The sequence below is a fragment of the Sorex araneus genome, chromosome 11, assembly GCF_027595985.1.
Source record: "Sorex araneus isolate mSorAra2 chromosome 11, mSorAra2.pri, whole genome shotgun sequence".
Classification (NCBI taxonomy): domain Eukaryota; kingdom Metazoa; phylum Chordata; class Mammalia; order Eulipotyphla; family Soricidae; genus Sorex; species Sorex araneus.
In genome coordinates, this window is record NC_073312.1 from 4,771,174 (window position 1) to 4,793,921 (window position 22,748).

Here is a 22,748-nt window from a genome sequence, read left to right on the forward strand (position 1 = left end):
ATCAGTGTCTGTCACGGTCCAATGACAGACACCTCACGTCCAGGGCCGGGAGAGGCTGAGACAGCACAACCCCGTGTGGGGGGGGGGGAGCTCGCACTCCTCTCCCCGCAGGCTCCCCCTGCTGCTGGCCAGGTCATCAGCAAACACGGCTCCAGCTGAGGGCGCCCCCGTGCAGTGCAAGATTCGCTCTTCCTCAGAGCGAAGTCACACTGGACAACACGCATGCATGCCACAAGGGTGACAGTTTCATGGACGTGAGTGTATCACCCAGCCCTGAGGGGTCAACCCCCAGGCAGACCTCCTGGGTCCCCCCCCCCAAAATAAACAAGGGGCGTTTCTTGAGGCTCGGGCAGGGCAGGGCTGCCCAGCTCTGGGGAGCCGCACCTGCCCCAGAAACAGGGTATGGGGGGGTGATAGTCAGTGTGGACACCCCCCGCCCCGGGAAGCCAGGGGTTACCCCTTCCCCAGAGAGAAGGCGCTCTCTCTTCTGCTCCCCTCCCCTCCGCTCACCCAGTGCCCTTCCCTGCCAAGGATGGAGCCCAGGTCCCCTGCGGGAAACGCTTCACCACCGCCAAGCTGCCCTCTGGTGTCTGCGGCCACCCAGGTTCATTCTTGAGCACTGCCCAGTGCTCAAAGGGAGCTGAGGGGGTCACGGGCCTTCCCGACCCCCTGCTAGAGGCCCCCATCCTGCTGGCTGGGCCACCTGACGCCAGAGGGGACGCTCCCATCATCAGGAAGCTCGCTCCACTCGTTAGCTTTATGGCTATTCCGTATTCCGCCTCACGAATGGGCCTCGGTGGGTCCATTACTTTAACATCCTCCGTTGAACAGGAAGTTTTGGCTAATGGGTCCCCGCGGCAGCGCATCCTGGCAGTTCCCTGGCACCGCGCAGAGGGCGCAGGAAGCACCAGGCTGTGGGAACTTGTTCCAGTTTGGCCCTGACCTCCTGCCCTTGTCTAGTCAGGCCTCAGCACCCCCCACCCTCCCTGGGGTCACGGTGCCGGGACCACCTCCCCAGCCCTGGAAACGGTTTCAGTCAAGCCTCAGCCTCTTCAGCTCTGCCAATAAGGGAACCAGCCGCCCAGCGCCTTCGGGTGCTTTAGAAAACCCCAAACACGTCACCCTGCAAACACGAATGAAGACCAACGCGGTGACCCACGTCTGATCCACGGCTGGCGCCTGAGGAGCAAACGCGCCTCTCATTAACCGGCGGCAGGAGCTGAGTGCCGGGCTCCTGTGTTGCTCCCTGCTGACCTCCTTCTCTTCGGGTTCCTCCGCTTGTGGGGTGCACCACTGGGAGAGGGCTAAGCACCCCCACGTCTGAGTCCTCTCTTCCAGGAGCGTTCTGCTCCTGGCCGGGACGTGGGTTTAGAATCCCAGTCTCCTGCCTCACCCTGCCTGAGCCTCAGTGTCTGCATCCGAGAAATGGGCACCAGAGCCCCTATCATGAAGAGCACAGAGAGCGGAGGACCCTGGCCTGTCCCTGCGGCCCTCACTTCCTCCTGCTGAGTGTTTGCCCTTGATTCGACCTTCACCCGATTCCCAAAGATGGAGTCTGGGAGAGGGTCAGAGGCCCCTGGGGGGAGCCATGAGTCAGGGGAGGGGAGAGTGTCCCTGACCCGCTGTGGCCCCCGAAGGCCAGTGCCCAACCTCCTTCCCAACTGCCCAGCGCCCCCCCCTGCCCAGGGCCTGCCCCCACGCAGCCCGTTCCCCCGGCCCGGCCCCCAGTCTGACGGATGAGTCAGGGGCAGGCTCTCAGCCTTCCTGCTTCTGCTGGGTAGCCTGTGTGTGGGTGGGCTGGGGTGCCGTCGGGGCGTCTCCAGGCTGCCGTGAGCAGGGACTCCTGGGCCAGGCACCCTCTGGGCCTCAGCCTGCTTCTGGCCATGCTGTGGAGCTTTGGGGGGGGGGGCAGTAGATAGCTCCACGGGGGGGTGGCGCTTGGGGGTGTTGGCGGGGTCTTGCTTTTCCCTGTCGGGGGCCCCGATCAGGACAGGTGGGCCTGGGGGCCCTCACTGGGAGTGGCCTCAGCTGCCCCCCTCGACCCACACCCGCAGCCCGGCCCAGAGGACTAACCCTAGTGTCCCGGGTTGGGGTTCAGAGGGGAGACCCCCAGTCAGTGGGTGCTGGACGCGGAGGGCCCGGCCTGGCCTGGGGGGCTCTGAGGAAACCTGTTTCAGGGCAAGGCTGCTCTGAGAGGACTCAGATCCACAGGCGGCCTGTGAGGGGGAGTGAAGAGAAGAGCTGGCTGTTTCCAGAACCTTCTAGGTGTGGCTGTGACAAGGGAGGGAAGCCTTGGGGAGATGGAGGTGTTTGGCCAGAACAGACACATGGACCCTCGGGTCAAACCAGGGGACAGCTGGGTCATCTCTTAGGCCAGTGACCACCCCCACCCCCCGCCATGCCCCCCTACTCTCTCCCATGATCCGCCATGTTGTTCAGTAGCATTGGAGCCATTGCCTGGTCTTTGCGGGCTTGGGGTCTTATCCCCTGGGCGTCTTAAGGATGAACAGTGTCACCAGCAGCGTTCTGAGGTAGGAAGTGTTCAAGGCTCTGTGTGACCTGCAGCCACCTGTGGATGACAAGATGCGGGGAAGTGGTCAGTGGTCAGCGGGTCTCATCTGAAGTTTGGGTGTTTGTTTTTTTTTTTGGTCCCCACCCAGCAGTGCTCAGGCCTTATTCCTGGTTCGGGGCTCAGAGATCACTCCTGGTGGGGCTCCGGGGAGCGTCTGGGGTGCCAGGATCAAAGTCGGGTCAGCTATGTGCAAGGCAAGAGCCCTGCCAGCTGTGCTGTCGCTCCGGCCCCCTGGAGTTGAGGCTCTTTATTCTTACCCTGGGAGTGGGGAACCAAGAGGGCCGTGTGGGGTGAGATTAATGGGACCTCAGGAGCCGTACGGGGAGACGTGCACCCAGTGTCCATTCCAGGCCCGGGAGCGTTGGGAAAACAGACATAAACGCCGTTAACGAGCTGTGTGTGTTCACTTTACAAATCTGGTTTGTCGGATAAACTTGAACCATGGTTTGAGGTTGGGGGCCTTAGAGGTGATACAGGAGTTACGGCCTTTGGTTTGCGGGTGACTGACCCTGGTCACCCTAGCCCTGCTGGGAGTGGCTCCCGAGCACAGAGCCAGGAGTGAGCACGGATGGGTGTGAGCCTGGTCCCTCCTCCCAGGAAAGCCTTGAAGATAGCGGGGAGGACAGGGGCTCGGGAGAGACCCTGGTTCGACCCCTGCCACCGCGAGCCCCGAGCACTGCCAGGTGGACTTGGGTTTCCGGGGACCCCAGGCCCAGCACTGCTGCATTCCTGGCTCTGATGTTGGACCATCTGGAGCAGCTGGCTGAGTTTCCCAGGGGTGACCCCCCCAGTGCAGTTGCAGGGGGGCCTAAAGCTTCCTCGATGGGAAGGCGTGTGCTCTGCACACATGAGGCGCGAGTTCAAGTTTTGGCACGGGAAGGCTCGTTCAACAGCACGAGTCCTGGGGCTCGCTGGGGGCGGTGTGTGTGTGTGTGTGTGTGTGTGTGTGTGTGTCCGTCCCTGAGGGGCTGTGGGTGCATGGGAGCTTTGCTTGTGGAAGCAGTGAGTCTTTTACACAGGTAGAGGTGGGAAGCTAACCCCTGGAGATGCCATGATTTTCTGATCAGTGGAAAATTATTAAGAAGAAAAATCAACTACGGTTTAAGTTAAAAAAACATGAATTTTCTAGAACACATCTAGTGGGTTAAGTAAGATTAATGCATCAATGTATCAATGCATCAATGTATTGATGTATCCATCTATCCATCCATCCATGTACCTAACCCCTCCGCCCACCCGTTCACCTATTCACGCACTCACTCATCCACCCATTTATCCACCCACCATCCAACCATCAGCCATCTATCCACCCCATCTATTCATCTACCCACCACTCAGCATCCCTCTCTGCTTCCCCATCCATGGTCCATCCTCCCCCCCATGTAGTCATCTACCCACCCATCCATTATCCAACTATGTACTCCACCCCCCACCGAGTCCCCCATCCTTCATCCATCCATCCTTTATCCATCCACACTGTTGACATTGCCTTGGCGATGAAGGTCTGCAGGTCCATACTTCTGAATCACCGAGGCAGCCAGGAGAGAGTGCAGGGTCAGGCGGGCCCAGAGCAGGGCAATGCCCTGAGGGGCATGTGGTGGGCAGAGTGGGGGCTAAACACTGAACAGGCCCGCCAATGGCGTGACAGCTGGGAAGACGCTGATCCACAAACACACCAGGTGTCACAGTAAGGGATTGGGGTGAGGTGAGGTTGCAGGAAAGACTGGGAAGGGGCAGCTGGACGTGGGAGACAGCCTGGCTGGGGCAGGGATGCTCTATCCGGATCCTGTCTGGAGGGGCATGGAGCCCTGAGCGCGCCCTTCTCTGCTCACATGCTTCTTTGCTCACATGCTTCTCTGCTCACATGCTTCTCTGCTCATACACTTCTCTCATCACTCGCTTCTCTCCTCACATGCTTCTCTCCTCACACGCTTCTCTCCTCACAGGCTTCTCTCCTCACACACTTCTGCTCATATGCTCTCTCCTCACAGGCTTCTCTCCTCACACACTTCTGCTCACATGCTCTCTCCTCACACGCTTCTCTCCTCACACACTTCTCACACACTTCTCCTTACATGCTTCGCTCCTCACACGCTTCTCTCCTCACCACTTCTCCTCACACACTTCTCACATGTTTCTCTCCTCACAGGCTTCTCTCCTCACACGCTTCTTTCCTCATGATTCTCTCCTCATGATTCTCTCCTCACACACTTCTCTCCTCACACACTTCTCTCCTCACATACTTCTCACATGCTTCTCTCCTCACATGCGTCTCTCTTCATACACTTCTCTCCTCGTGTTTCTCTCCTCACACGCTTCTCCTCACATGCTTCTCTCCTCACAGGCTTCTCTCTTTATACGTTTCTCTCCTCACACGCTTCTCGAGGATCCTCACACACTTCTCACATGTTTCTCTCCTCACACGCTTCTTTCCTCACACACTTCTCCTCACACGCTTCTCTCTTTATACGTTTCTCTCCTCACATGGTTCTCTCCTCACACGCTTCTCTCCTCACACACTCCTCACGTTTCTTTCCTCACACGCTTCTCTCCTCACACACTTCTCTGCTCATGATTCTCTCCTCATGATTCTCTCCTCACACACTTCTCCTCACATGCTTCCTTCCTCACATTTCTCCTCACACACTTCTCCTCACATGCTTCTCTCCTCATACGCATCTCTCCTCACACACTTCTCTCCTCACATGCTTCTCTCCTCATACACTTCTCTCCTTATACGTTTCTCTCCTCACGCTTCTCTCCTCACACACTTCTTTCCTCATACTCTTCTCTGCTCACACGATTCTCCTCACATGCTTCTCCTCACATGCTTCTCTCCTCACATGCTTCTCTCCTCACATGCTTCTCTTCACACACTTCTCCTCACATGCTTCTCTCCTCATACACTTCTCTCCTCACACGCTTCTCTGCTCACACACTTCTCTGCTCTCACGCTTCTCTCCTCACATGCTTCTCTCCTCATACACTTCTCCTCACACTCTTCTCTCCTTACACGCTTTTCTTCACATGCTTCTCCTCACACGCTTCTCCTCACACGCTTCTCTGCTCACACGCTTCTCACACGCTTCTCCTTACATCCTTCATTCCTCACACGCTTCTCTCCTCACACGATTCTCTCCCCACATGCTTCTCTCCTCACATGCCTCTCCTCAATGCTTCTCTTCACACGCTTCTCTCCTCACATGCTTCTCCTCACACACTTCTCTTCACATGCTTCTCTCCTCACATCCTTCTCCTCACATGCTTCTCTTCTTACACGCTTCTCTCCTCACACGCTTCTCACATGCTTCTCTCCTCACATGCTTCTCTGCTCACACGCTTCTCTCCTCACATGTTTCTCCTCACACACTTCACCTCACATGCTTCTCTCCTCACATGCTTCGCTCCTCACACGCTTCTCTCTTCACGCTTCTCCTCACACGCTTCTCTTCTCACACGCGTCTCTCCTCACACACTTCTCACACACTTCTCTCCTCACATGCTTTGCTCCTCACACGCTTCTCTCCTCATGCTTCTCTCCTCACACACTTCTCCTCACATGCTTCTTTCCTCACACGCTTCTTTCCTCACACACTTGTCTGCTCACATGCTCTTCTCCACAAACACTTCTCTCCTGCAGGTGGCGCAGAGTTGGACCGTTGGATCTGAGAACACACATTTGTCTTGGATGCGTGGAGCCTGCAGGGAGGCTGGGTGGGCCAGGCGCTCTAGGCATGGGGCGGGGGTGGAGAGTGACTGTCATGGCCCAGAGGCAGGCCAGGCTAGGGTGGGTGGGGACCGCAGGGCCTCTCGAGGCAGAGATCACAGAGCAGAGGGGAGGCTGGAGCAGAGCCCCAGCTGCAGACAGCTGTTGCGGTCAGATTCCGTGGGCATGGGGTCAGTGTGCGGCAGGCCAGTCCTCTCCCGCTGACGAAAGCGTTTCTCCCCGCACAAACATCAGTGTCAGTTCGAAGTTGCCCTCCCGGGCTGGGCCCTTGGGACTCTGATGTCTCAGCCAGGCCTAGTGGCTGTTGAGTTGTGAGTCGGTTCCTGAGCCCGTGTGTGTGTGTATGTGTGTGCACGTGCCAGCACGGTGGGTCACTGCACACACGTGTGCATGCATGTATCTGTGCATGAGTCAGCATGTGAGCGCACACACTTGCTAGTGTGCGTTGGGCTTGCCCATGTGTGCCTGTGCATGAGACGGTATGAGAGCAGCAGGCTGGTCAGGCCCTCTGCATCTCTGAGCTCTGATCCCGGGCACCAGGTGTGGGTACCACGCAGCACATGCGTCCTGGAGGGCCCCGTGAAGGCTGGCACCAAGGCTGGCAGCTGCGTTTCCGGGTGCGGGTGCTGCTGGGGGCACTCACCCTCCAGGGCAGCTCACATGCCCTCAGCACTAGCCCCGGGCAGCATCTCAGGGGTCAGGAACGGGCTGTGGCCGAAGGATTCTGGTGGGCTGACCAGTGGCTGCGCCCCGCTCGCCCCTCGGTGGATTTGGTGACGGGGCTTGGGGATAGTGAGACCGCAGGTCCCCGCGGTCTGTCCTGTTGTTAACCTCCAGGGGCCCTGTGTCCTGCCACCAAGGCCAGGCAGGATGCCCTGACCACGCTGCTGGGGGCGGTGTCCCTCCCAGGGCTGGACTGTCCATCCAGGGGGCGCCCTGGGCATGCTCTGGGGTGCTCCGGACACAGCCCCCACCCTCACAAGGTCGCTTTGGAGCCGGCTGACCGCCCCGTGGCGGCCCAGGCGGGTGTCCAGAGCCCTGGCGGCCGCGGAACTCTTTCCTGGCAGCCCACCAGCGTCGAGGGTATTTGCAGGCTGCCCAGGGCAGCGGCCTCGGAGCGTAAACAACGGCAGGCGGGAAGCGCTCTTGGCGGGGCGTGGGAAAGCGTCTGCTCCTGCACACAAACGTCCGTGTTTGGAAAGAGCCCGGGGTTGGGGTCACAGGTCAGCACGCTCCGTGGGGTGTCCACCCCGGGGCCCACAGACGCCCTCTGGCCTGTTGCCACCGAGCACAGGACATGGGAAACGGCACTGCAGGAAGGGCAGGCGCCGGCCAGCTGGGGCAGCTGCAGAGGCTGAGCCCTGGGGCGTGACCGCGGGCTTGGGCCTTGGTTTTCCGCCCTGGAAAATGGGACTGCGTGTTCCTGAGGTCAGGGGGAAGCTTTCGTGAAGCTTCGGCGTCAGCCTGAGAGGTGCAGCGAGTGGTGACGTGTGTGGCCCTGTCGAAGTCGCAGCCCAGCCCCCCTCCCTCCAGCTGTGATCCCGAGGTTCACCACAGCACGGGGGTCCCACACCACACGGCGGGGGGGGCGGCGCTGCGTGGTCCGCCCCACCCAGCTCGGGCCCGGAGGCAGGAAGGGGCCCAACCTTCTCTTGCTGCCTACAGCCTGTGTGGAAGCCAGTCAGAATGGAGGTTCTAGAACCTTCTCTGGCTTAACAGGGGCTCCTGGGAAGGGTGCGGGTGGGGGGTGGAGGGTGTCTTTGCTCCCTTGAGCTTTCACTTTGAGGCTTCGAGGCTTTTTACTCGTAGCGTTTGGCGGGCGCTGGACACCCTCTCTGGGGAGGGGCTGTGCGCCCCGTCTGAGGAGGTCTCAGGAACGCCGTTGGGGCACCCAGGCGAGCTGCGGAGCTGCACCCCGATGGCACCTTCTGGAAACGTCCTTGGATGCTGTCAGGGCTGGTCTTGTTCTGACTCCAGACTGACGCTCTCCCCCCTGCCCGCGCCCCCAGATGGGTCTGAGCACCACAGCCCGGAGCACCCCAGGCCTGAGCAAGGGCCTGTGAGGTGGCAGGGACGCTGGTCTGGGAGCGTCAGCGGGAATGTGTCAGGGGCACACGGTGTCCTCCGAGGCGGCCCCTCCCTCAGCCCCACCGCAGCCCTGCAGCTGGAGTCTCAGGGACACCCTCTGTTGACTCGACGGGCAGTGTGTGGGGTGCGGTCGCACGGGCCGATGTGACACTCACACACTCGGCTGCAGTGCTCACCAGGGCTGGCACAGGGTAGTGGTGGCGCCCGCGCGCGGGGTTGCACTCCTTCAGTCAGTGCTCAGGCAATTCCAGTTCTGGGGCTCGCTGGGCCGTTTGCCCGTACTGAGGGCTGTGAGTTGTGCTGGAGATCACATGTCCCCGCCAGGAGCCGAGTCACCAGAACCGTGTGACGCACATGAGGTCAGCACTGGGGATCGGACTCAGTACCTCATGCTTGCAAGGGAGGCACTCAGTCGGAGAGTCCTCCAGAGGGTTTGTTTGTGTTCGACTTTGTCATTTCCTTGGCCTCCCTGTCCCTCTCCTCCCTCCCCTCGTTCCTCTCCCCTCCCTCCCTCTCTCTTCTCCCCTCCCCTCCCTCCCTCTCTCTTCTCCCCTCTCTCTTTTTTCCATCCTTCCCCCTCTCCCTTCCCCTTCTTCTCTTCTTCCCCCTTCCCTTCTACATTCTCCTTCCTTCCCATCCCTCTCTCCCTCTCTCCTTTCCTCTCCTCCCTCCCATTATCTTGTTCTTTTTTTCACCACACCCAGCAGTACTCAGGGCTTACTCCTTTCTCTGTGCTCAGGGATCACCCCTGGTGGGGTTTGAGGGACCCTGTGGAGTTCCAGGGATCTCACCTGGGTTGGGCACATGCAAGGCAAGCACCTTCCTCCCTGTGCTGTCTCCCCGGCCCTGGCTTTGCTTCTTTATATCCCATATTCGGACTTATTTTGTTTAGCAAGGCCTTGTCCGGTTCCGTCGCCTAGTTGCAAAAGGCAAGATCTTACCTTTGTCAGGGCCCAGTAATATTCCACGTGAGCCTGGCCCACAGTTTCTTCCACTCCTCCGACGTGGCACCCAGGCTGCCTCCTGGTCTTCCTGGTGGCTCTGAAGTTGTCATGTCTGCTTGTCCACCTCAGAGACCCTAGATGTGCTCAGCCCATTTCCCGGTGTCAGGACAGGGATGTTTCTTGAGATCTGTCCAGTTTCCGTCCAGACGTTCCCACTCCCTCTCGGCTAAAAGCACTTTGTTTGCTGGAAAAGATAACTTCAGTTTGCTCTTAGTTTTGAATAACTGCTGACCTATGCGTACTATTTTGGTGAACAAATATTTGCTGTCATTATTCTGAAAATGTTGTTTCCCCGCCTTCATGTATCTGCTTTTGTCAGTGAGAAGCTTTTTTTTTTCTTCTTTTTTGTCCATTTCAGTGCAGATAACTTTCACTTAAATTCTTTTAAGATGTTCTCTTTGCTTGGAAGAGTTCTGCTCTCTGTCCCGATGTGGCATTCTTTGCATTTTTTTTTTCTTCTTGGGGCTTAAGTTTCCAGAATATGAGCATTCTCTTCTGAATCAGTTCTGGAAATTTCTTTTCTTTTTTGATTTGGTCTCTTTCTTGTCTCTGGAAATTCTGACCAGTTTATTCCCTTTCTTCGTTCCTTCCTTACTTCCCTCATTCCTCCTCTCCCTCCCTCCCTCTCTCCATCTCTCCTGCCTCCCTCCCTCCCCTCTGAGGGAGCCAAGCCAGCAGTGCTCGAGCTGTGTGGTGCGGGTGTTGAACTCAGGGTCCCATGCGTGTCCTCGACCGTGTGTCCTCATAGCTGGCCCTGAGACGGGGATATCGGTGGAATGTTCTGGACTTTAACATACTAGGAGCTCATCCTGGGCAGGCATTTGCTTTCCACTTAATTCATCCATGTTTTTGGCTCTTGACCCACAACTGGGGGTCCCTGGGGGTCGCTCACCAGACGTCCACGCCCGGCTCCTGCGGGCAGTCTGTGCTGGCCCGTCCCGTTCTCCAACCAGCATTTCTTGGCGTGTCGTGGGAAACGGCCTCGGACCCGGGGGCTTCAGTACCTGAGGCTGATTCTCTCTTGGTTCCGAGTGGCCGTGGGGGCTGTGGTGGGGCTCAGGCCTTCCGGGGTGCACCCCTCAGGGCGGCCTCCCCTCGTCCGGGCAGGCTTGGTCCTAGGATGGGGTCCACCCTCCAGACGGGCCTCCGAGCACCCGACCAACCGAGTCTGCCCCGAGGCCCCGTGCGGGCCTGGCCTGGGACCCTCGGGGAAGTGTCAGAGCCCAGAGCCGGCCTGCGGGGCCACCTGGGGCTGCTGGAGGGGCCTGGGTGGCTCCGGCCACTGCAGGGGGGGGTCCCCTGGCCCCTCCGGGCAGTCAGGGCCCCGCTGGTCTCCGAGCTGGGTCTGCTGGCCCGTGTCCCTCTCGCCTGCCCTCCGGGCACCTGTCCTCAGGGAAAGGGGAGACGTGGCCCCTTCCCCGCCCGGCCCCTCACCGCAGGCTGCCCCCGCCCTGTCCCCCCTCGCGGCTCGTCTCTCGGTTCCTGCTTTGCCCCGTGAGCACAGACCAGGCAGCCCACGGGAAGCGGGCGCGGCTGCTGGGAAGGGAAGGGGAGGGAAGAGCCCGGAGACACACAGCTGGGCCCGAGGCACACAGGCAACCACTGACGCCCTCAGGCACTGCCCCCACTCCCTCAGGCATCACCCCCACACCCTTAGGCAATGCCCCTGACGCCCTCAGGCATCACCCCCACACCCTCAGGCAGTGCCCCTGACGCCCTCAGGCATCACCCCCCACACCCTCAGGCACTGCCCCCACCCCCTCAGGCATCACCCCCACACCCTCAGGCACTGCCCCCACCCCCTCAGGCATCACCCCCCACCCCCTCAGGCAATGGTCCTTGACGCCCTCAGGCACCACCCCCAACACCCTCAGGCAATGGCCCTTGATGCCCTCAGGCACTGGCCCTCTCCTGCCTCCTCAGCACAGTGCTGGCAGCCCCCTGGGCCCCAGGGAACAGGCCCAAAGTCCCAGCCCAGGGCCACAGTGGTCTTTGCGGGGAGGAAACACACGCGACTCTGGACACCAGACGTGGAGTCACTTCTGGCGGGGCTTAGGGGGCCACACAGGGTGCTGGGGCTTAACCTGGGTGAGCTGGGTGCAAGGCCAGCATCTTACCCCCTGTACCGTCATGTGTGCTCACCTGTATAGTTGCACACTCACCTGACATGCATGTGCTTATATCTGACATGTGTACTCACCATCTGACATTGTGCTCACATCTAACACCCGTGTGTGCTTTCTGTCTGACACGTGTGCTCACATTTGACATGTATGTGCTCACCATCTGACACGTGTGTGCTCACCATCTGACATGTGTACTCACCATCTGACATTGTGCTCACATCTAACACCCGTGTGTGCTTTCTGTCTGACACGTGTGCTCACATCTGACATGTATGTGCTCACCATCTGACACGTGTGTACTCACCATCTGATACATGTGCTCGCATCTGACATGCGTGTACTCACCATCTGACACACGTGCTCACCATCTGACACATGTGCTGTCCGTCTGACAGTCCTGGAGCTTCTTTCTGTCCTTCCGGATGGCGAGAGACGGGGTCGCACCCGCTCCCCCAGTGCTGTGGGGGCAGGAGTTTCTCTGTGCCTGACCGCGGGCCTGGTGGTGAGGCCGTGGGGGTGGGAGGGGCCTGGCCCGGCCAGCGGCCGCACTGTCGCTGCTTCCTGTGCCCGGGTGACTCTGGGGACGCAGCTGTGGCTTGGCCGGGGGGACCTGGGGCTGGGCGGGAGCTGGTGCCCTCCAGGGTCACTCCAGCTCTCACTGGCCCACGGTCCCAGCCAAGAGCAGGCGGTGAGGGGCCGGCGAGTGGGCCCCAGCCCGGCCTCTGCACCCCCCCCCCGCCCGCATCAGCCCCGAGGGGCCTGGGGGGTGGGGGACGTGGTGCCGCGATGGTGTGGATCCAGCCAGCCGTGCAGGCGAGGAACGGGCGCTGGGCCTTGCAGGAGTGGCCACGCCTAGCCGGAGCCGCACGGCTCCCCACCGCCCTGGGCAGACGGGGGTCCGGGGGCCCGGGGGTCCCTCAGGGCCTGGAGGGCGCCGACAGGACACCGGGCACCAGGACTCGGCCTTCGGGGCTGGGCACTGGCCTTGGGCTTGCGGACACAGAGGGGGGCCGGGCGCCCCCAGACGAGGCAGTGAGCCCTGCCAGGGCAGAGGCGGGCGTGAGCACAGTGAACCCTGCGGGGGGTCACTGCGGCGGAGGGGGTGTCGGGGCGGGCGACAGACCCACCCACCACTGCTGTGACGGGGGCCCTGGTGCCTCCAGCGAGCAGGGCGGGGCTGGGGGAGGGTGGGCCGTGAGCGGAGCAGGGCTGGTCACTCGGGACGGTCACTCGGGGGGGGGGAGGGAAGGGAGAGCCGGGGGAGTGAGGCCACGGGGACGCTGCAAGTGACCGTCCACGGGCCACTGTCCTCCGTCTCTCTGCCCCGTGAGGCTTCTCTCCCGGAGTCTCTGTCGGGGGCACGCAGACTCTCAAACCACAGGGGAGGCAGCAGCCCCCGCCCCTGGCGAGCGACCCAGGAGGGGGTCGCCACAGCCCCCAGCGGGGGCAGCTCGGGGCCGCTGTGGGGGCGGCGTCCTCACGGGGGTGGGGGTGACGTTCTTACAGGAGATGATGCCCTCCAACCAGGGGGGGGGATGTCCTCACGTCTGGAAGAAGGACGGACAAACCAACAGCATCTTCCCTCAGGAGGGCCCCGGGCGGCATGAGAGAGAGGTGCGCGGAGCCGAGGGGGAGGGAGTCACGGATCCATACCTGCTGGGGATCAGGGAGAGCTGCCTGGAGGAGGTGGCACGCAGGCTGAGATGAGCAGTCTGTCCTGGGTAGAGGAAAGAGCCCGAGTGCAGGGAGCACCGAGGAGCCCAGGCTACCCCCCGCCCCCCTCACCCCTGCAGTCCTCTCCAAAGCTCGCGGCTTCCAGGACCCCCTCTCCTGGGGCCTGCTCCTTGGCCCCGGGTGGCTGTGCAGCTGCAGGGGTGGGGAGGGGCTGGAGCGGGTGTCGTGCCCTGGAGTTGGCGCTGCTGTCGGGGCCGGCAGGGCCGAGTGTGGAAAAAACACGGCACGTCTGCAGGGCCGCGGGGACAGCTGAGAAGCTGACGATGGCAAACGCCTGGCCAGCTGCAGGACGGGGGGGGGCCGCGGGGGCGCCAGCAGCCTGGCCCCCGCCTGGGCCCGGACCCCCGCCGACCCTGCAGACCCCGCGCACGCAGGGGACGAGGGCTGGGAAGGAGGGGCTCGCTCCAGGCGCCCGCCCACGGCTCCTGCCAGGGCAGGCCCAGAGCCGGCTCTGCCCAGGGAGCAAAGCTGAGGCCCCTTCACGCCGTGTCCTGCCCCGCCCCCCAAGGCCCAACTGGACCCCAGCGAGCACTGCTGCAAGCACAGCAGGAGTACCCCAGGCAGGAATATGGGCTGGCGGTGCCAGCCTGGAGGGCTGCCTACAGGAGGCGCTCATCTGTCCTGAAGCCTCAGAGTCCATTCTGGGCTCTGCTCCTGGAAGCCGAGTGGCCCACGCGAGCTTCTCCCCGGGGAACCCAGAGACCTGGGGGCGGTGGCCTTGGCGGCAGGGCTAGGGGACGGGGCGTTTGGGAGGGCGGGCGGGGGGCTGAGTTAGGGCTCAGGCCCTGGAAACCTGGGGTGGACTTCAGCAGGACGAGGCCGAGGACTGGCCGGGGGCCACCAGCTGTGCCCCTCTGGACTCTGAGAGATTCTCCTGCCGGTTCATTATTGCTCTTTGCTTTTTGGGCTGCACCTGGCGATGCTCAGGGCCGACTCCTGGCTCTGCACGCAGGGACCCCCCGGTGATGCTGGGGGACCACGTGTGGTACCAGGATGGGGCCCGGGTGGGTCGCGGTGCGTGGGCCAGGCCTGACCCGCTGTCCCGTCTCTCCTGCCCCTTGCTTTGGGTTCAAGATGACAGACATCCCCGTGGGCCATGCGACTTCCAAAGCTGTTAGTAATCGAGTTTCAGGCAGATGATGTTCAGCTCCAGCGAGGCCACCAGAGCCCTCACCAGGGCCCCGAGGCCCCGCCCCGGCCAGCGCCGGGCTCTCACCGGATGATTCAGTGACCATGTCGGGCCTCGTGTTACAGCAGCGTCAGCCATGGTTTCGGTTCTCAGTGACCTCACCTCTCTGCCACCAAACGGCCACACTCCTCACCACCGTCTCTGTTTCTTGTTCTGGTTCTGGGCCACACCCAGTGGTGCTCAGGGCTCGCTCCTGGCCCAGTGCTCAGGGATTGCTCCTGTCCCAGTGCTCAGGGCTCGCTCCTGACCCAGTGCTCAGGGCTCACTCACGGTGGTGCTGGGCAGGAGGATCGTGGGGGGTGGGGCAGGGCTGGGGCCGGCTGCGTGCAGGGAAAGCACCGTCCCTCGGCCCCGTCTCTCCAGCCCCTCTGCTACCTACGGTGCCGCCGCCTCATCCTCCCCCAGCCCCACCCCTTCCCTGCCCCTCGTTCCTGTCACCCAGGGCCCAGGATCGGCCCTAGCCCTGTTCCTCCTTGAGAGCTCCAGCGAGGCGCCTGCCGGGGCCACAGGTCAGGGGACGGAGGCCGCAGGGCGTGCGAGGGCCCAGCGGGGGTGCCAGAGTACGTTCCAGGTGCCCTGGGGCGCTGCCCGTCGTGGTGCCCCGAGCCGGGCCCCAGCCGTGCTCTGCTCTGCACCCGGCTCCGTGCCTGTCCCCGGCCTCAGCCCCACAGCCCCTCGCCGCCCTGTGCTCTTTCCGGGGACCGTGAGTCTGGGTGTCGGGGCCCCCCCTGCCCCGTGGCAGCTGACCCGAGCCCAGCCTGGTTCTGGCAGACGGAGAGGAGACGCGGGGACGTGGCTGATCCGCTGGTCCCAGCTCCACGCTCGCGCCCGTGCTCCCCCGGGAAGTGTGCTCCCGGGCCGAAGGACCCTGACCTTGGTCCTCACCTTGACCCTGGTCTGGCTCTGAAGCCCTCCAGGACCTGCCCCGCTGGTGGCCTGCACCAGGAGGGGGCAGGTTCTGAGCTTTATTTTAGTGTCTTTAGGTTTTCATTTCCTCCCTGCGTCCTGCCCTTTGCTGCGGTCGGTGTTGTGGTTACTGGGTGTGTGTGTCAGTGTGTGTGTGTGTGTGCACGTGTGTGAGCATGTGTCAGTGTGTGTGTGTGTACGTGTGTGTGAGCATGTGTCAGTGTGTGTATATATGTGCAGGTGATGTGTGTGTATGTGCATGTGTGTGTGCGCATGTGTCAGTGTGTGTGCATGTATCTGTGTGGGTGATGTGTGTTTGAGTGTGAATGTGCATGTGTGTGTTCATGTGTGTGAGTGTGTGTATGTGCATGTGTGTGCGTGTGTCAGTGTGTGTGCGTATATGTATGCGGGTGATATGTGTGCATGTGTGTGCACATATGTATTTTTGCATGTTTCAGTGTGTGTGCGTGCATGTGTGCAGGTGATGTGTGTGAATGTGCATGTGTGTGCATGTATGTCAGTGTGTGTGCATATATGTGTGTGTGTGATGTGTGTGTATGTGCATGTGTGTGCGCGTGTAGGTATGTGGGAGATGTGTGTGTGCGAGTGTGTGCATGCATGTGTGTGTAGGTGCCTGGCTTGTGGCTCATTCTCACACACTCGCCGCGGTGCTCCTGGGGTTTGTGCTTTGTGGCTGTGGTGCTCACAGTGCTCGCCAGAGCTCGCTGTCCCAGCCGAGACCCACGGCCCGGCCGTCCTGCTTCCTGGCCAGGTGTCTGCGGTGCTTGTACTCACGGATCCCGGTGCTCACAGGTCTCCTGAGCTGCAGTGCTCCCTAGGGCTCACCCCCTTCCTGTCGTGCTCCCACCGCCTGCTCGGGCGTGCTCTGCAGCTCCGAGTGCGCCGAGGAAGCAGAGCTGCCGCGTCAGGCGTGGCCCCTGCGGCCCCGGGGCTTTGAGCCGTGGCCATCTGCTCGCTCGGCGCCTGCTCCCGGCCCCCAGCTGACCTCAGGCGCAGGAAGGAGCCCAGAAGTGACCAGCGGGGCGGGTCTGAATCATGGGAACCGCCCAGGGCCCAGATCCTGGAGCGCTGCTCTTGTTTACGAGGCGCTGAGTTTGGAGGGGCGACCGGTCAGGCGGGGAGAGCGAGTGGGCAGGAGCGCGGGGTCCAGAGGGGCTGTCCCCGCGTCCCCGGCATAGGGCCGTGCTCCGGCTGCGGGCAGCATCCGCTCCACCCTGGTCTCGGCCAGGCCTCCCGGTGCTGGCGGCCAGGCCTGGCACGGCGCGGCCAGCTGTGGCCTCGCCCGGGCCCCCTGGCAGGCCACCAGCTGCCCAGGAGGGGGACGCTGCGTCGGCCACTAGCCTGGCCTGGGCGAGCTTCAGCACCAACTGCTGGAACCCAGGCTGGCCTCGGTCTCTCCAGTGCCCCAGACTCCGGGGCCCGGGCAGTGGTGAGGGGCAGCGACCCCCGACTCTGCAGTCACCCGAGAGAGAGGGCCCCACCCCCGCTTTCCAGACAAGGAAACAGGCTCAGGGCCACGGCGGAGGCTGCGCTGAGCCCCCTCTGGCGGTGACCCCAGGACCCCACGCCCAGGGGGTCGCTGATTTAGCTCCGTGCAAGGGGCAGACTCCAGCTAGGGACGCTGCTGGTCACAGTGGCCCCTCGGCCTCTCGGGGCCCCTGCTGTGTCCCTGACGCAGCCCAGGGCTCTTGGTTCAGGGACGCAGGAGAGAGACGTACACACAGAGCCTGGCGCCCGTCCCCACTCCCGCAGGACAGATGACGTTTGACGGTCGCCGCTGGCGACTGGACCTTGCGTGCCGGGTGGCAGGCAGCAGGGGGCCTGGACTGCCCTGCTCCCACGCTGGCCCTCGGCCTGCCCACAGCTCCAGTCTGCCCACTGACACTTGGTGCCTCCCGTGGAAAGGACGGGACGTCCTTCCCGGGGCTGGTACCTAGAGGCTCTCTGAAACTTCCATTGGTGCCTAAAACGTGCTGGTGACACGTGTGGCTGGGCCAGATGCCCGGGTACGAGAGGCTGGGCCAGAGCTGCCGCACGAAACACAGGAGGTCTCACATTTTTGTGTGTTTTTGAGAGTCACACCTGGGGACCTCGGGGTACGGGGGATCAAACCCAAAGCCTGTGCACCATCCCTTTAAGAGATTCTTTTTTGGAAGGGTACACTCAGGGCTGGCTCCTGGCTCTGTGCTCAGGGTTCACTGGTGCTCAGGGGACCATATGGGTCTCCTGGGGGCTGACCCTGGCTTGGCTGCGTGCAAGGCAAGCGCCTTACTGGCCTATTATCTCTCCAGCTCCCCGGATACTCCTTTTTTTTTGGTGGGGGAGGTTGGTTTGTTTGTTTTGGGGCTCCTCCTGGAGGTGCTCAGGGGTTACTCTCAGCTCTGCACTCAGAAATCACTCCTGGTGGTGCTTGGGGAACCATAAAGGGTGCGGGGGATCGAACCCGGGTTGATGGTGTGCAAGGCAAATGCCTTCCTGCTGTGCTTTCGCTCCGGCCCCTGGATACCCTTTAACTGTAAACCCACAGAGGCTGGGAGTCGTGGAGGGAGACCCTGGCCAGCCCAGGCGTGGCCCTGGCACCACAGGTGACCCCCTGAGAGCCACCGGGATTCACTCCCCCACACAGCTCCGGGGACCACCCCCGAGACCCGCCAGTGGCGGCCCCTCATTTCTGGGAAACTTCCATAAATAACAGAGACGTTACTGGTGCCCGCTCGAACAAATCGATGAGCAGCGGGATGACAGTGATAGTGACTTTTGCTCTGGCCCCTCTCTCGCGTGTCCAAGACGCAACCCTCAGCAGAGAGGAGACCTGTGTGTGTGCCGGCGCCCAGGCCCGAGACAGGACACCTTCGGGGTCCCGCTGGCGGGCTGCCCCCTCGGCCCCTGCTTCCGGCGGGTGCTGTGACGCGTGCGGGGCGGCTGTTTTGGGACCAGCTCTGTGTCGGGATCCTCAGGGGTGGCCGGCGCCTCCCGGAGAGGACCCCATGCTCGCCGTGTCACCGACCTTCAGACGGAGTGCGGGGTCCCACCGCCCCTGGCCTGGTCAGCCTGGCCCTTCGCCGCCTTCTCCGGGCCAGGCAAAGCCCCTCGGGGGCTCTCAGCCCCGGCCAGCAGGAGAGCAGGCGCTGGGGGGGCTCGGGCGTGTGGGGGACACAGGAGGGTTCCACATGGGGGTGTTGCCTCGGGGGGGCGTCGCTGGGTCCCGGGAAAGCTGCTGTGTGCGGGCAGTGGCTCGAAGCCGGTCTACATCCCGGCCAGTCCTCGACCTCACCTGCCGTCCTGGGGCAGGACGCGGGCCCAGGGGCTCCCGCGGGCCGCGTGCAGGGGCTGGGCTTCTGCTTTGGGTCGCAGCACTGTGACTTTGAGTCTGGCCGAAGGCTGGTGACCTTGAGCCCTCCCGGGGGTCCCCAGCTGGGTCCAGCACAGACCCCCCCAACCGCCCCTCCTAGCACAGAACCGCTCATTCCGCTGGGCTGTCTGCCCCGGCCTGCCCTGCTCGGGGGCAGTTCTGGGGAGCACCCGGGGGCGTTTCTGGCCGGCCGAGGTCTTGTGGTGAGCCGGAAGGGGCAGTTGAGTCAGGAGGACCGTGGGCGGGCAGCAGGCCAGCGCCCTCCCCAGTGACCATCATCCTGGATCTGGGACCCGCAGGCCATGACACACGGATTTCCACGGAATCGCGCTCAGGATGTGTCTCGGGAGGCAGCCAGGAAAGCTCGCCTGGCTCAGCCCACGCAGGGGGCAGAGGGCAGAGGGCAGAGGGCAGAGGTGGCCCCACGAGCAGGAGACGTTTCTGCTTCCCGGAGGGAGGAGGAGAGCCCCCACCCGCAGCCCCCGCAGGCAGCCCCCCCAGTGGAAGGGCCCCCGGAGCAGCCCCGCTGCCTGGGCCAGGCCTGGACAGCTCTGGGTATTTATGGCCGTTCTTGCTGGAGGAAATATTAAAATTTGTCAGAATTGTGAATGCGGAGCACAGAGCGCGGCTGTCCCTGGCGCTAACGGACGGCGTTGTCTCGGAAGCTCCGGATCACGCCGCCGCTCTGCGGGACGCGCATTTGCTTTTCTGATTCATTTAGCTCCGCGAGCGCGGCCAAGATTTCCTGGGAGGCAGAGAAGGGCTCCGGGAAGAAGGCCATGCGTGGACAGCAGTTTTGGAAGGGGATCTGGAAGCTTCTCTGACTGGAAATGGCAGGCCCGGGGCGTGCAGAGGATGCCAGCTGGAGGGGGCTGGGGTCAGAGGTCAGGACCGGAGCTGGGGGGGTGGGAGCTGCAGCGGCTCCCTGCGCTGAGTCAGCACTCTGAGGTGGTGGGGACAGCGGGGGTGGGGGGTCACAGGACTGTCGGGGGCTGGACACTTTATTTTTATTTATTTATTTATTTATTTATTTATTTATTTATTTATTTATTTATTTATTTATTTATTTATTCTTTTCGGGTCACACCCGGCGATGCTCAGGGGTTACTCCTGGCTCCGCACTCAGAAGTTACTCCTGGCGGTGCTCGGGGGACCCTATGGGATGCCGGGAATCGAACCCGGCTCGGCCATGTCAGGCAAACGCCCTCCCCGCTGTGCTGTCACTCCAGCCCGGGGCTGGACACTTCCACCTCCAGAGCTGGCCTCAGCCTCCTGAGGGGCGCAGGAAGAGGGGCCCCTAGTGCTGGTTCTCAGGAACCAGGCTTCTCCCCAGCGGGCCCCTGGTGCTCAGCACTGCCCAGAGCTCCTTCTCCTGCCTGACTCTGGGCCAGATGCCTCACACTTGTTGTGGTCGAGAAAACTATTCTGTTTTGCTTTAAAATATCCCCCTGGGGGCCGGCGTGGTCCTCAGGGGTCTGATGCAGCCTTGCACAAGGCCGGCCTGGCGCCACCACCGGCGGCCCAACAGGGCCCCCCGAGCCCCACCAGGAGTGATTCGAGAGCACTGGGCAAGGGGGACGCCCTGAGCACAGCTGACCAGTCCCCGATGTTGGGGAACGATTTTTCTCCAACGTGCCCGGGCACTCCCAGGTCCGGGCCGATGTGGGGCGAAGGACGAAACCACTCCGGGAGACAGCAGACGCCGCTCACTTTACTGCCACATACACACATTTCACAGGGGTCCCGGCTCACGAGGATGGTCTAGTCACGTAAAGTTCAGCACGACTGGGGGCTGGAGCAATAGCACAGCAGGGAGGGCGTTGGCTTTGCATGCGGCCGACCCGGGTTCGATTCCCAGCATCCCATAGGGTCCCCTGAGCACCGCCAGGAGTAATTCCTGAGTGCAGAGCCAGGAGTAACCCCTGAGCATCGCCGGGTGTGACCCAAAAAGCAAAAAAAAAAAAAAAGAAGTTCAGCACAACTGACCTGTCGCCTCCGCTTTGCCCCAGCCCAAAGCCACTGAGGGCCAGATGCTACGTTAGGTGACAGTTCCTGGGGCCTTGGGAGAGACTCCGGGCCGGACGCCTGGTGCTCGTGAGATGCCCCAGGCACTCCCACTGGTCACTACGCAGGGGCAGGACTGTCTGCCCTGGTGCCTGCTGCCTTGCCCCACCCCCAAGCAAACACAACCACAGTGTGTCCCCTTCTGGGGCCTGGGGTGGCCAGTGGCTACTCCTGCTGCCCGCACAGACAGAGGCCAGGCGTGGTCGCAGCCCCACCAGCGGCGTCTCGAGCAGCCCTGCTCTCTGGGGTCCTCAGCCTCGTGAGGGACCCCCTGTGCCCAGACTCGGCGTCGTGGCACTGGCCAGGGCAGGGGCAGGAGCAGAAGAGTGACTTTTCACTGACAACAAAATCGTGTACCGGACGTTTCAAAACCGCTGCGTCACGAGTGCGTCTGTCCCTCCACCCGGCCCTACTAGCCCGCCCCACGCAGGGGACTCGGGAAGCTGTGAGCACTGCGGAGGAGACTTTCTGTCAAGCCCCCCTTTTCCGGAGCAGGGTCCCCCACCTGTGGGGAGGTGGCTTAATTGAAAAGAATAAAAAAAAAATCTTTTAGTTTTTTTTTTTTTGGCTCTCCCCTGCAGTGCTCCAGGCTCTCTCCTGGCTCTGTGCTCAGGGATCATTCCTGGTGGCCCGGGGCCCGCATGTAGTGCCAGGGGGTGACCCAGATTGGCTGCACGCAGGGCGCTTACCTCAGTCACTGTAGGAACTCTGGGGCCTCCCGAGCTCGGGGCCGGGGGGTGCTCCTCCTGAGGTGCTCCCCGGGCTGGGCTCGGGCTCGGGCTGCTGGCTGTTGGCCCCCTGGGGCACCGTCTCGATGCTGTCCTCTCTCCGCGCCCCCTGACTCAGGATGCGGGTGAGTCAGACTCGCATCTGGGAGGTTAAAGGTCACATGTGCTACAGGGGCCCCACAGTGGAGGCCACTCGGCGGCCAGTGGCAGGGAGGGGCCGTTTCTCTGGCCTGGTGGTGGACACGGCCGGGGCAGGGAGAGCTCCAGGAAACGTCCACTGCAGCTGCCCCGAGTGCCTGGATTCTGTCCTCGAGCAGCCGGAAACGCTCGTGACGAGGGGCTCAGGCCCAAGTGTTGGGTCTGACGGGCATCCCGAGGGGTGCAGGGAGACGGGCCACGGAGAGGGTCTGAGGACACGGGGGATGACAGCGGGGGGAGCCAGGGAGCGAGCCCTGCCCGAAGCCCCCGCTGCGGCCCTCAGACGGCCTCAGCCCCCGACAGTGGGACCAGACAAGGCCAGCACGGGCCCGCGGGCTGGGCACTGGGGCGCTCGAGTCCAGCCCCTCTTGAGCCCCGCTGACAGCTTCCTGCTGCCCCTTCGGAGCCCCGGGCCTGGCCGCCACGTGTCTCGGGAGGGCCGTGGCGGGAGGTTTTGTAACTTTGGGGTAATTGTTTGCACAACAGCTGCGCCCGGCTCCTCCTTGCGTCCTTTATGTCCAGATCTGCCAGAGCCGCTCCTGCCCTTGGTGGTCACTTTGTTACTGTTATTTTAGTGGCGGGATGCAGGGCCTCGGACAGACAAACACGGCCACGCCACATCCTGGCCACGCAAAGCTGGTGAAACCAAGACACCTTTTTTTCTTTTTTTTTAGCCACTGATTAAGCTGATTGAATTGGGCAAGAACTCCACGTCACTTTTTTAAAATTCGGTATGTTAATTTAATTTAATTTGGTGATTTACACAGCTTATTCATGTTTGTTGGACTGGAGTGATAGCACAGTGGGTAGGGCGTTTGCCTTGCACGCGGCAGACCCGGGTTCGATTCCTCCGTCCCCCTCGGAGAGCCTGCAAGTTACCGAGAGTATCCCGCCCGCGCGGCAGAGCCTGACAAACTACCCATGGCATATTCGATATGCCAAAAACAGTAACAACGAGGCTCACAATGAAGACATTACTGGTGCCTGCTTGAGCAAATCGATGAACAATGGGATGACAGTGATACAGTGCTATATTACA